This window comes from Rhinatrema bivittatum, chromosome 7, assembly GCF_901001135.1.
Source record: "Rhinatrema bivittatum chromosome 7, aRhiBiv1.1, whole genome shotgun sequence".
Taxonomy (NCBI): domain Eukaryota; kingdom Metazoa; phylum Chordata; class Amphibia; order Gymnophiona; family Rhinatrematidae; genus Rhinatrema; species Rhinatrema bivittatum.
The window spans coordinates 231,367,514-231,380,167 of record NC_042621.1 but is presented as its reverse complement, the minus strand read 5'-3'; the positions used below and the strand labels follow the sequence as shown (position 1 = coordinate 231,380,167).

General features: G+C 43.1%; 1 protein-coding gene across 1 annotated transcript in view; it reads right to left on the bottom strand.

The window, feature by feature from the left end:
- LOC115095794 (heparan sulfate glucosamine 3-O-sulfotransferase 1-like) overlaps positions 1-12,654 on the bottom strand; it is a 284,841-nt gene that overhangs the window by 71,083 nt on the left and 201,104 nt on the right. The gene's annotated exons all lie outside the window — the stretch shown is intronic.

Genomic DNA, 12,654 nt, shown 5'->3' with positions numbered 1-12,654 from the left:
TCAGTGCATTCATGTGTGTGCGCTGGGAAGCGTGCATACATGGACGCACATGCGTGCACATTTGAAAATCTACTCCTTAGTGAATATGGTACTTAGTCAGATAACTTATCCAGCTAAGTAGTGCTACCCCGTTAAGCGTTTTGCCAATCCACAAGTTAACTGGCTAAGTAGCTTTTAAATATTGACCTCTAGGCACTTTAAGCAAAATCAAAGTCCATTTTCTTGTAGACAACTTCTTCACTTCTGGCCATCTTGAAGGATATGGGTCCCAATCCCCCCAAAATCCAATTATTAGAGTCCAATCCAAAATCAATAGTCAACTCAAACCACTGCAATCATAGGTGATGGATACTTCTTCCCACCTGCAACAAAGCACACATACAAACATCAACCTAAAGAAAAAAGTCCATCTTTGTGCTTCTCTCTTTTTCTTGTCCACTGGTAACTTTCAGTGCATCAGTTACAATTCGGTCCAAGTTAAGAGTTCATGGATTCTTGAACAACTTAAAGAGAGTACCATGCAGGATCTGGAATTTGAACCAGAGTCGCCACCAGGTATATTCCAGGTTTTGGAATATTTTCTGGACCTTCTATCTGTGTCCATAATGATCACTGCATGTTCTTAATGTTGTGGCCTATCTGCCACTGAGTGTCTTGCTGTTTTATGTTGGCAACAACCAGCAGATGGTCCCTTAAAAAGTTTCTGTAGGCCACATCCTTCATGTTGTTGTAGATCTCTTGCCGCACCCATAATTCTCTCCTGAGCTCAATAATGCATGTGGGTTAAAGAGGCACAAAAGAATTAGAACAGTCCCATAGTTTGTATACCAGCCACCATGATAACCTCTAGTCCCTGGACCAGCCAGCTAGATTCTTCCCTCTGGGAGACCCAGGTTTAACCCACGATGCGGTAAGCAAGTCCTCCATAATGGGGATGGAATATAAGTTGACATTTTCTTCATCCCCTCTAATAATTTCATAGGGCAACCCCAGCATCATTCTGTACCATGATGTAGTGGTGCTTGCAGAAGACCTTTTCTCAGTTTCTGGGTAGGATACAGAACAGCCTTGGGACATCCTGGATGTGGTGGACTACTCAATTAAAGACCTCATGGCCAGGATGACAAAGTCCAGCATAGTCTCCATTATAGGTAAGCCATTCCTCATGCCAAGCTTTACGGTGTGAATACACCTGCTGGTAATAGATAGCATCCTGGTTCTTCCTGAACTCTGAGCCTGCCATAGCTCTATGTCATTGGCTCATGATGCAGCCTTCTTGCTGGCCCTGGATAGGGATGGAAATTCTGGTCTGGGGATCGGTGCAGGGCCTAAAGCCTCTTTGTGCAGGCACTGCACCAGCTGGCCACACCTTCTTCTGCTCAGAGGGGATATCAAAGAGGGCTTTTCCCTTGGGGTATGAACCATGAGACCCACATCCTGGCCATGCCTGATGACTCCCTGGGCCTGTGAAAGAAGCCCTTCTGCCTCTCTACCTGCTTGCTCTTTACCATGGACTACGTCGTGGTTTTCAGGGGGATCAGTTAAGATTTCCCCAGTTCTCATCCCGGTGCCCTGGATCTTGCCATTACTGCTGCTGCTGCGGGTCTCAGCCAACTGATGGGATGTGGCTCTCATATCACTGCTGCCCTCCAAGAATGGTAGTGACTCAAGGGATGATGTGTTGCCATGGTCATCTTGCTCCCTGGCACCACACCAGACCCTTCTAGCAGTGCCAATCTCAGCTTTGTGTGGGTATAGAGTCCATGTTTGAAAAAAAAAAAATGGCAATTCTTGAAAAGCACAATTCATCTGTCTCTCAATCAAAAATGCTTTAGTTTTCACTGAAACTGGCAAAACTAGCTAGAGCACAAGTGTCCTCACCCAGCCATGGCACCATTTTGTAACCCCTGTTTTGCCAGGGGTCACCTTCCCAGTCCTGGAGAGCACTGGTCCGGCTCTGCCAGGGTAGGGGAACATTCATTCTCTCCAGGTATCATGAGTTGGGGGGGCAGGATACCCTGCAAGGCAAAAACTGGGCTATGGACACTTCCCTGAAACCCCCCCACAATGTCCAGACTACAATTGTACTCCAAAATAAAGACAGCTTACTTCCAATAACTACTTCAGCAACACAAATGCCATATTGAATTCACAGTCCAGTACAGTAGCAAAACTCAAGAAAAACACAGGTCAAAATCAAAACTCACAGTCCACACTATTCCAACCAATTATTCCTTCCCAGTTACTCTTTGTCTTTTCCTAGGTACTCTGAACTCCCAGCCAAAAAAATGTGAGGAGTTGAATTTTTCCCAACTTCTCCTCCCAAAATCTTTTTATCAGTTCCTCATCCCCAAAGGTTTTTTTCTTTTTTATCAATTTCTCTGCTCACAGTCCAGTTACTTACTCAGCCCACAGGATGGCTCCAAGATAACTGTATCTCCTCCAAGGTGACCAGCCCATTGGGTCTGCCCATGTCGGTGTGCTGTGTAGGGCGCCCTGAGAGACAGTGCTTATGTCTGAACCTTCCAAGCTCCTCGTCTCATCCAGAGTCTTTCAAGCTCCTCGTCTCGTCTAGAGTCTTCTGTGTCACAAGTCCTTCATCTGCCCTCGTCCTCAGTCCGGCCTGCTGCTTCTTGCCGATACCTAGCGGCAGGTCCAAAAGGGCTGGGAACGGTCAGAGGACTGTTCAATAACCAACAATGCGTTGTTGGTCTTCCAGAAGCATGCAGGGCCGGTAGAGGGTCAGACCTTCAGTCTTTACCCATGCTTGAACATGCCTTGCCTACCTTGGTGCTGCTCTGGAGTCTTCTGGGGTCGTGCCGAGGCCCAAGGGCACACAATCCCCTCAAGATGGGACCACTCTCCTAGTGTTCCCAGAACAGAATGCAAGGCCTCCTAAGGCCTCGCTAACAGAGCAGAATGTAAGGCCTATGGCCTAATAGAACAGAATGCAAGGCCTCCTAAGGCCTCGCTAACAGAACAGAATATAAGGCCTATGGCCTAATAGAACACAGTCCTTTCTCGTCTCCAGTTTCATCCTACCTTTCTTTTCCCTGCAATTGTGTATGTGTGTGTGAGTGTGTCGGGGGGTGAACAAGAGAGGAGAAGGGGCTGGATTAGGGAGGATTCTTCTTTGCTTTGCACTGTGTTCTGTCTACCCCAGGCTCACATCCACTCCCATCCACATCCTTGCAAGTTGCCTGGGCGAGCAGGGGCTAGAGTAGAAAGCAGAAGGCTGATCTCTGATGTCTAAGATTTTGGGCACTGGCCAATAAAGACATCAGGGTACAGCCTTGTGTGCTTATGCCCAAAGGAAAATGCAGCCAAGCTGATGATGCCCTCTAGAGCCTGATACCTGTGGCAGCCACCCCCTTCGCCCCCCTCCCCTCTCCAGTCCTGGCTCTGTCCTTCCCCATGGGTTTAGGTACATTTTGAGCTATCCTCCCACATGGTTTGTAAAGAGAATGTTTAATTCAATTTAGATTTTTGTCCAAATATAAACTCTCTTTTCTCCAGCTTTCCATGCTGTCTTCTCACACTCCTTAGTCTCCTCACAGTGTCTAAAAAGCAAGTTATTCTACTCTTCTCTCTTTTTGTATCACTTCTGTTACTCCTCTGCTTCCAAATCTACAGTAGATGTTCATAAGCTCTAGAAGAATCCATCCCAATTCAGGTCATTTCTCAATTAAGTGATCCCTTCCCATAGTTAAGACAGAAAAATGGACATTAACCAAGTCCCTAGTTCATGGGTAGTCAGAATTCAAATAAATCAGCAATAAAGTTTAAAAGGGGTAGAAAGAAATTCCCTTCTAACATAAGAAGCTCCAAGGAGGCATTAAAACTTAAACAACAGAAAAATCAGGGAATAGCCAATCAGGGAAACAAAAAATTCCACACCCTAAGATGGTGGTTTAAGTATTTATATCAGAGGAATAGATCACGTGCATGTTCCACTATAGGGGAGTTATACACCCGCACTACTCACACAAATGGAGTATTATGTGTTGTTACTGGTAGAGATCTGACAGGATTTCTACATTTAGTATGAGCAGGGCAGCAAGAAAAATGAGCAGTCAGTAATAATAAAAATGAAATTAAACATAAAAAGGAGGTCATTTTCAAAAGGATTTACATGAATAAAACTAGGTTTTACACACATAAATGGATTTTATGTATGTAAATGTGCTTTTGAAAACTTGCTACTGTTACCTATGTAACTCTTTTGAAAATTCACTCCATAGGGCTGAATTTTCAGGTTTTATGTATGTAAATAGACTTTTGAAAATTGCTAAAATATATGCTACTTTTAGGAATGTAACAGCTTTGAAAATTCACTCCTAAATGACTTTAACACACAAATTCAAGATTCAAGAATATCATATACTGTAAATGTCTACCAGGCCAAAAGGAACACCTTGTTTACATGGACGTTTCTAAACGTTTCACTGAATAAATGCACCATTGTTTACATTTATTCATTTTTGCATGTCTCTTTTATTGTATGCAATGTGTATGTAAATTACTTTGTAATGACACTATGTCATGTTTATTTCATACTGTAATGCACCTTTGTAGTCAATATAAACTGCAATCAGTTATGGATAGTTGAACCCTTGTAGTGTATATTCACATTATTTAAGGGAGGTCTATATTGTAATAAGACTATTGTAATGTGTAAACTTACCATATATACATTTGTTTCATTCATGTCATCATTTTATTAGTAATGTGTAAACTTGCCATATGTACAGTTGTCTGGTCTATGTCAGTATTTTATTAGGGAGAACTTTTGTTTTATTGTCAAACTTAGAGATACATATAGCGATGTATCTCATATAGGGATACATTTAGGATGGTTAAGATGCTCTAGTATTTTATTTGTTTAGAACAAATGTTAATAAAGTTGTATCTTTTAAATATTACTAGTTCCACTTACATCAGTGCTTTTGTCCCACTCCTTTGGAGAGTATGTGAGTTTGTTTCTTTATTACATTGCCACCTGGATCAACTTTGATGATGGCTAGCTTACAGTTTCTGCATGTGTAGTACTCCCTTTCTGGTGATTATTGTTTAAATGTTGCTGAGCTTCTGATTGGATCTGATCCTATTTGTATCTCCCACCCCCATCTGTATTCTCTTGCTTCTCCTATTGATCCCTGGGAGATCTCACTTCCTGCTGAAAGTTCAGTTTGGAACTGGATCTTAACTAGCTTGCAGCTCTCCTGACTCCTCTGCAGACTCTTGGAAGCATCAATCTTTTCACCTTGCTTTCTTTTGCATCTAATTCCCACCACTGCTGGCTTCATGAGCTGCCCCCATCCTAGATAAGTGGGAGAGGCCACAAACATGGAGGTGTTCCCCCCTCTCGGTTGGGGAGATGTGCAGGAGGGTTGACCACATCTTAAGGGTGCATGGCCAGTGCTAGTTTAGAAAATTGATCAGACGGAGAATACCAAGCAGGTACTTTGGCTGCTACATTGTGCATGGCAAGTGTGATATGCAAGCTGGTTAAGCAGTGAATACCAAGCATGGATAAGTGAGATTGTAGGTGCGTTGCCTGTCAAGTCTTCAGCTTTGATGGCTGGGGTTGGCCTGCTCACCCTAATACTTGTGCTGCATTATGAATCTGTGAATCCTGCTCTTGCTATGGACCAGGACGATGTTGGTGGGGTCAGAATATTGCATTAGCATGATACTTTTGAACTGCAACTCTGGTGAGAGTGTGATCTCTCTATATGGATTTCATAAAATATTTAATGGTTGAATTTAGTTATGCAATTGGACCAATGCTGTGGCCATATCCATCCAATAAAGATCTTTGTTTATGAATAATGTTGAACCAAAGAGCTTTATTCAAGGCTTAATTAACAGAAAACTAGAGAGGGAGGTAGGTGGGTAGGAAGGGAGAGAAGAGTGGAGATGGGATTATATGATTTGAAGGAGGAGGCGAATACATGCCTGACATGGTTGTGCTATATATTGGTAGTTACGGCTTCCTTTTCGGCTGCAGTTGTCTGCCTTTGACTGAGTTCTCCATCAGATCTATGTCAGGTCTGCTGTCTGTATGGCTATCTTCAATACCTTACCATTTGCTGTGAGTGTCAAATTGTTTATCATTCAATAAATGTTTTGGTATTAATATCTGAGTTCTCTCTGATTTTTGGAAGCTAAAAAAAGGAAGTGGTTTAACTTTCTCTATAGGCTCCCAAGCAAGAATTTCAGGAGCTGATGACAGATTATTTGACCCAAAAGTATGCGCATATGTTTCAGTATGTGTACATTTTTTTAAACTCAGGAAGCCACGTACCTGCTATAAGAATTTTACAAAAACACAGACATATATTTTACTTGCAAAATAACTGTAACGTGCACATAATTACTACAGTTCACGCATGGAGGCAGGTATTTTATAAAGTATGAACAGATTTCGCTTATGAAAATACGTTTGTATGTACTTTTAAACACTAGTTCACCCAGACCAGCTCACATAGATGTTCCAGTAGCCTTGACCCTACACTACTTAACTCAAACCTCTCACCAAAAAATGCAGAAAGAAGACAAGTTTGATTACTGTTCAGCAACTCAATTAGCACAAACGTCTAAACCCCACCCGAGAATGTTCCTAAACCACCCCTTTTTTTCTCATTAACATTTACATGTGTCACTTCTAGTATGAAAATACTTCTGGCTTTTACAAAATACTACTTGCATGCATACATGCTACATCCACAATTAACTTCCAATTTTATGCTTTAAAAACATTTGAAAATTAACCCCTTAATCTAAAGTACTATCATAATGGCTAGTGATCTTGTTTGTAAAACATTGACAGAGAGCATAATACTGTATATCTAAATAACAACACAGTAATTCAAAACCATTTATCTAGTAGTAAAGGTCATTATGGAGTGGATATTTTAAACTATCATTTTCTAGAGGTTCAAACTAGTAATAAAGAATTTTTCATATAATTAGTTTTTGTGGTGTTAAGTGAAAGTAGTCAAAGTGGAAAACAAAAAGTGGAGATATTATCCCTTTTATCCGGTCCTTAAAGCTTTCTTGACTCCTTTGTGTCTATTAGGCTTTCAGTTCCCTCACCAACATACCAATTCATCATTGACTGTTACTTCTTTCCATTTCTATTCTATGCCTATCTCTTCCCTCTGTCATCAGTTAAATTTTATCCCGTCTCTCCATTTTGTCTCAACCCTCCATCATACTCTCCTCCCTCATAAGAACATGATATACGTGGTCAGACCAAGAGTCCATCAAGCCCAGCAGCCTGTCTCCAACAGTGGCCAATCTAGGCAAGTACCCAAAAACTAAGTCTATCCCATGTTACTGTTGCTAGTAATAGCAGTGGCTATTTTCTAAGTCAGCTTAATTAATATCAGGTAATGGACTTCTCCTCCAAGAACTTATCCAATCCTTTTTTAAACCCAGCTACACTAACTGAACTAACCACATCCCCATTCCTCCCATGTGGCCATTCACTTACTCCTCACTTTTAATTTTTTCTTTCTCATCTTCTACTCCACATTTCCCTCTTGCCTATTTCCCCCCTCTACCATCCTATCTGCCCCATGTTCTTATATCCATCTCTCCATATGTTCTTCTCCATGAAATCTACCTCAGGTTCTTTGGTCCCCTTAATTATGAGTATAAAAGTCAAACAATCTCATTTTGTTTCATTTTATTTTCTGGGGGAGGTTATCATCTGAATTCTGTTTCATTAGGGCCTTCTTTCTTTTCCTTTGTGCTTTGGAAAATAGCACATGCTATTCAGAAATATCGTAAGTCAGCAGAATAACATATCTACATAATGCTGAATATTAGTATTATCCAGCTAAGTTAACCAGGTAACTTTGCTCCACCTCAAAATGTCTCCGGACTACCCCTGGTTTATCCAACTAATTAGCTGGATAGCAAGTTTGCTTACCACAAATGGTGTTCTCTGTAGATAGCAGGATGAATTAGCAATGACATGTGGGTGACATCATCTGGTGGCAGTCTTAGCTAGTAGAGCTTTGCTGTACTGAGCATGTGTGGGAATTCCCTCTTGGGTATTGACTTGTGAGTCCCTTCAGTCAGTTTTAGAGCTAATTCTAGTTAGGTAGTCAACTCTCCCAGGAGGTGGTTGGGTATTTAGCATGGCTACTTCATCCTATTGCCTACAAAGAACATGGTTTACATTAAGCAAGCAGGGCTGAATGTCATGACATGTAGGGAGTCCCAAGCTGAGGGTTGCAGTGGAGCATTTACTGAATTAACAATATGGACCCCACCATGGAGAGTAGACTACTGAGTGAACAGGTTACACAAGACTGCTTGTTTGAATTTACTGTCACTCTTTGAGAGATTGTCCAGACGGGGAATGCAAAGGTGTGTACGGATAACCATGTTTCAGCTTTGCAGATGCATTTGAGAAATACAGCTCGCAGAAGAGACATTGATGCAGCAATGTTCTAACCTGAAGAGCCTTGATGGTGTCTATAATTTGTAATTACAAAAGGCAAATAATGAACAAAATATGAATATCCACAAAGTAAAACAATCACACAAAAGGTTCAAGTGCAAAAATGATGTTGTCATTCTGCTTGTCATGAAGCCTCCCAACCACCAGAGGCCCTCGGGAAGCTGCTTTTACTATCTCTCCACTTATAGCCACTGTAATTCTATGACTCAGCAGGGTCCAGCCTATTTAACCTTGCCTCTGGTTATGCTCAGGGCCTTGTCATAGAGTCTGCTCTGCTCCTTCCTTGGACCCTCATCTCTGAATGCTCAATGGCTTCCCTAAGCCTTCTTGTTCCAAGTTTTGCTCTGTGGCTTTCCTGGGCCTTCTTTTCTAAGCTTTGCTCTGTGGCTTTCCTAAGCCTTCTGTTCCAAGTTTGCTGTGTAGCTTTCCTAATCCTTCTGTTCCAAGTTTGCTCTGTGGCTTTTCTAAGCCTCCTTTTCCAGCTTTGGCTTGGTGGCCTCCCTAGGCTTTCTCCTTTAGTCTTGCTAGTGACCTCCCTAGGCCTTTTGTGTTACCTGTCTGGTCTAGTCTTTGTCTTGTCTGTCCTGACCTGCTCCAAGTTCCAGCCTATTCCAGTGTTCCAAGTTCCAACCTATTCCAGTATTCCAGCCCACTCCAGTGTTCCAAGTTTCAGCCTGTTCCAGTGTGCCATGCTTCCCTGCATCTGGTTCCAGACTCCAGTTCCACACCTGCCTTTGGTTCCACCCTTGCCTCGGCCACCGTCTCCAGCCCAGCACTAGCTTCAGTCCAAGCCCCTGTCTAAGTCCTGCTGGCTGCCAGAACCCAAGGGCTCAACCTACGGGGGAGGTGGCTAATATAGGCCGAAGATTCCCTAGCTTAGTTCTGTCTTGCCCTGTAGCCCTGGATTGTTCCTGTGGGCAATTCCTCAGCCTTGCTGGGTCCTCAACACCAACAAATTACTAATGTTAGCTAAAATAAGTGAAATGGAGACCATCAGAGTTTTGCCTTAGACTGTACTTATTTTTTTTAGATGTGTCTTATGTCTGATTCATAGCACACATATAATCATTTGGTCTCATTAAAATCCAGCAGACAATGCTAATATTTTTTAAAAATAATTTTCTGAATTTGAAATAAAAATAGTTTTTTAAGAAACAGAAGAATTGAATATTATTTCCAAAACTTAGTATTATAAGAAGTCAATTATCTGAATGATGGTGGAATATGTCTTAGATAAAATGGCACTGGATCCTGATTACATAAAACATCCCCACAGTGTTTAGAATTTCACATTTCTTCAACAGGTGTGCATGTAATGGTTTTGACTGTTCAATGTTCACTGTTAGTTTTTATGATCAAATCCAGGTTATTACTAGAAATAAACTTCTTTTAAAGACATTGGGTATATCTGTGTTTTATCTCAAATAGCCTCCATACTTCTATGTGCAGTCAATGTTATTTTTAAGTGGCGGCATATCAGTACTGCAGAGAGATCCTTCAGGCATTTGGCATCATCTTTTGTAGACAAGCTAATGTATTGCAGTGTGTGATGCAGTCTGCTAACCAGTTGGATAATGTATGTTTGGTCACTGCTATGCCCAGTCTTTTAGGATCATAAGAATCTAATAGTTGCAAACCTGATGATGTAGCTGAGTCCTTTGCTTTCTCATTTTCATGTCAATGTGGCCTTTTGGAAGAACAAGGGTGACATAGTGGCTTGATTAATATGAAAAGCTTATTCTACCTTTGGTAGAAACTTGAGGAAGGTGCAGAGCACTAGGGATGTGAATCGTTTTTTGACGATTTAAAATATCGTCCGATATTTTTTAAATCGTCAAAAATCGTTAAAATGTGCGATACAATAGAAATTCCTCCGATTTATTGTGAAAAATCGTTAATCGGGTTTGTGTCCACTAAAGGAAGTTATTTGGGGGGGGGGGGGGGGCGGGAAAACCGGCACACCAAAACAACCCCTAAACCCACCCCGACCCTTTAAAATGAATCCCTTACCTTCCCCCACCCTCCCAAACCCCCCCAAAACATTTTAAAATCACCTGGTGGTCCAGTGGAAGCCCCGGGACCGATCGCCCGCTCTCGGGCCGTCGGCTGCCACTAATAAAAATGGCGCCAATGGCCCGATAAAAATAAAACCCACCCTGACCTTTTAAAACTGACCCCTTAGCCTCCCCCACCCTCCTGACCCCCCCAAAAATGTTTTAAAATTACCTGGTGGTCCAGTGGGGGCGCCGGGAGCGATCTCCCGCTCTCGGGCCGTCGGCTGCCACTAATAAAAATGGTGCCGATGGCCCGATAAAAAAAAACCCACCCCGACCTTTTAAAACTGACCCCTTAGCCTCCCCCACCCTCCTGACCCCCCCAAAAATGTTTTAAAATTACCTGGTGGTCCAGTGGGGGCGCCGGGAGCGATCTCCCGCTCTCGGGCCGTCGGCTGCCACTAATAAAAATGGCGCCGATGGCCCGATAAAAAAAAAACCCACCCCGACCTTTTAAAACTGACCCCTTAGCCTCCCCCACCCTCCTGACCCCCCCAAAAATGTTTTAAAATTACCTGGTGGTCCAGTGGGGGCGCCGGGAGCGATCTCCTGCTCTCGGGCCGTCGGCTGCCACTAATAAAAATGGCACCGATGGCCCTTTGCCCTTACCATGTGACAGGGTATCCATGTCATTGACCAGCGCCATCCAGTGCTCCTACCAATGGCACGGATACCCTGTCACATGGTAAGGGCAAAGGGCCATCGGCGCCATTTTTATTAGCGTAGCTGACGGCCCGAGAGCGGGAGATCGCTCCCCTTGCCCCCATTGGACCACCAGGTAATTTTAAAATGTTTTTGGGGGGGTCGGGAGGGTGGGGGAGGCTAAGGGGACAGTTTTAAAGGGTCAGGGTGGGTTTTTTCTTTATCGCATTGGGCGCAGCCGATAAACAAAAAACCAATCAGGCCGGACGATAAAAATGATAAGATTTGAATCGGAACCGGAACTGAACCGATTCCGGTTCCGATTCACATCTCTACAGAGCACAACCCTGTTTCAAAGGAATTTCATATAAGGCAGATAATGAATTATATTAGCTAGAAGAGTTAGTGAGCTTCAGGCTTCAGTAAGCATAGTAAGTTGCTATGGAACTGAGATGTATTACTGAAGACAGAGAGCACATAGCTCAGTAAATGTTTGGATTCATATGTGAATGGATCCAAAGCATTGCAAGGAGACAGCAGAGTTTCTTACCTGTAACAGGTGTTATCCGAGGACAGCAGGATGTTAGTCCTCTCACATGGGTAACATCATCAGATGGAGCCCCATGCAGAAAACGTATGTCAAAGTTTCTAGAAACTTTGATTAGGCACACTGAGCATGCCCAGGATGCCTATACCATGCATCCATGCAGAGTCCCTCTTCAGTCTCGTAACATAGAATTACGATAAAAATAAAAAATAGGAGGATCCCAACTCCGTGGGGTGGAAAGCAGGTTTCACGAGGACTAACATCCTGCTGTCCTCAGAGAACACCTGTTACAGGTAAGCAACTCTGCTTTCTCAGAGGACAAGCAGGATGGTAGTCCTCATACATGGGTGAATTCCAACCTATAGGCAGCTCCCGAATACAAAAGGAGACCAACAGACACCCAACCAGGTGCCAATGGGCACAACACCAGTGCTGTTGGTAACAGAGGGGGAGACAGCCTGAACCCAAACAACAGGCCCTAGGTAGGGAGAGTTGGGTTCTACATCTCAAACAGGTTCCAGAGGACAGACTGGCTGAACCTACTGTCACATTGGCCATCCTTATCCAGACAGTAGTGGGATGTGAATGTGTGGCTAGAACTCCATGTCGTAGCATTGCAGATCTCCTCCATGGGAACTGCTCGCAAGAGGGCCACCAGCACTACCATGGCTCTGGCAGAATGAGCCTTGATATGAACCCCAAGATGCAGTCCCACCTGGGCATAGCAGAAGGAGATGCAATCTTCTAACAAATTGGATATAGTCTGTTTGGCAATGGCAATGCCTAACCTATTCCTATCAAAAGAAATACAAAGTTGGGTGGAATGTCTATGGGCTTCTGTGCACTCCAGGTAGAAGGCTAAGGCTTGCTTGCAGTCCAAACTGTGCAGTACTTATTCATCTTGATGCGAATGAGGCCTGGGAGAGAAAATTGGC